The sequence below is a fragment of the Sapajus apella genome, unplaced genomic scaffold (genome assembly GCF_009761245.1).
Source record: "Sapajus apella isolate SASKATOON/1434 unplaced genomic scaffold, GSC_monkey_1.0 scaffold77, whole genome shotgun sequence".
Classification (NCBI taxonomy): Eukaryota; Metazoa; Chordata; class Mammalia; order Primates; family Cebidae; genus Sapajus; species Sapajus apella.
The window spans coordinates 130,303-132,421 of NW_022437017.1; positions in this window are offsets into that span (position 1 = coordinate 130,303).

Here is a 2,119-nt window from a genome sequence, read left to right on the forward strand (position 1 = left end):
GAGAGAGGGGGAGGGAGAGAGAGAGAGGGAGAGAGAGAGAGAGAGAGAGAGAGAGAAAGTGTGTGTGTGTGAGTGTGTGTGTGTATTTTTTCTTAGAGACCACATCTTGCTATGTCGCCTAGGCTGGAGTGCAGTGGCATCATCATATGTTACTGCAGCCTTGAACTCTTGGGCACTAGTAATCCACCTGCCTCAGCCTCCCAAGTAGCTAGGACTACAGGCATGTGTCCCCATGCCCAGGTAACTTTTACATGTTGTTGTAGAGATGAGGTTTCACTATGTTGCCCAGCCTGGTCTTGAGCTCCTGGTCTGAAGCCATCCTCCCACCTTGGCCTCCCAAAATGGTGGGATTACATGTCTGGCTGATAAAAATGTTAAGAAAAGTTAGTTTTGCCGGGCACGGTGGCTCACGCTTGTAATCCCAGCACTTTGGGAGGCCGAGGCGGGTGGATCACGAGGTCTAGAGATCGAGACCATCCTGGTCAACATGGTGAAACCCCGTCTCTACTAAAAATACAAAAAATCAGCTGGGCATGTTGGCACGTGCCTGTAATCCCAGCTACTCAGGAGGCTGAGGCAGGAGAATTGCCTGAACCCAGGAGGCGGAGGTTGCGGTGAGCCGAGATTGCGCCATTGCACTCCAGCCTGGGTAACATGAGTGAAACTCCGTCTCAAAAAAAGAAAAAAGAAAAGTTAGTTTTATGTTGTCCACTCACCTATATTTCCTTATAATAAAACAGTTTTGGCTGGGCATGGTGGCTTACACCTATAATCCTAGCACTTTGAGAGGCCAAGGCAGGTGGATCATCAGAGGTCAGGAGTTTGAGGCCAGCATGGCAAACTTGGTGAAGCCCCATCTCTAGTAAATAAACAAAAAAATTAGCCAGACATGGTGGTGCATGCCTGTAATCCCAGCTACTTGGGAGGCTGAGGCACAAGAATTGCTTGAACCTGGGAGGTGGTGGTTACAGTGAGCCGAGGCTGTACCACTGCACTCCAGTCTGGGCACCAAAGCGAAACTCTGTCTCAAAAAAAAAAAAAAAAAAAGTTTTAATTGAAACAAAAAGAAACTGCTTTCTCATTATATGAGAGTGGGAAAAATGGGGGAGAAAGCCTGTTTGCAGCCACCTGTCCAGAACCCCAGGATTAAGGAGGTTATAGACAGGACTGAGGGCTAGGTGTAGTGTGTCTCTAGCCACCCGTCCAGAGCCCTGAGATTGAGGTTATAGAACAGAACTAGGGGCTAGGTGCAGTGGCTCATGCCTATAATCCACACACTTTGGCATACTGAGGCTCAAGATCACTTGAGCCTGAGGTATAGGCTGAAGTGAGGTCTGATCATTCCACTAATGCAGCCTGGGTGATAGAGCTATACCATATCTCAAAAAAAAAAAAGAAAAAAAGGTATGTAGAACAGAACTGACAGAACTGGAGTCCACTTACGTTACCCAGGAAAACTAGACACTTACACTGAGGCGTGATGGGATAGAAAGAAAGGCTTTTATTGCAGGGCCCCAGGCAAGAAGGATCAGGAAGGTAAAGTCTCAAATCTGGGCCTCCCACAAGGTATGTTGGCTCACACCTGTAATCCCAATGTTTTCAGAGGCCAAGGTGGGCAGATCACTTGAGGTCAGAAGTTTGAGACCAGCCTGGCCAACATGTTGAAACCCTATCTCTACTAAAAATACAAAAATTAGCCAGATGTGGTAGCAGATGGCTGTAATCCCAGCTACCTGGGAGGCTGAGGGAGGAGAATCACTTGAACATAGGAGGCAGAGGCTGCTGTGAACTGAAATTGTGCCACTGCACTCCAGCTTGGGTGACAGAGGAAGACTCCATCTCAAGAAATAAAACATATGACTAGGCACTGTGGCTCACACTTGTAATCCCAGCACTTTGGGAGGCTGAGGCGGGTGGATCACCTGACGTCAGGAGTTCAAGACCAGCCTAGCCAACATGGTGAAACCCCATCTCTACTAAAAATACAAAATTAGCTGGATGTGGTCACATGCACGTGTAATCCCAGCTTCTCAGGTAGGAGAATCACTTGAACCCAGGAGGCGGAGGTTGCAGTGAGCCAAGATCACGCCATTGCACTCTGGCCTGGGCAAAAAGAGCA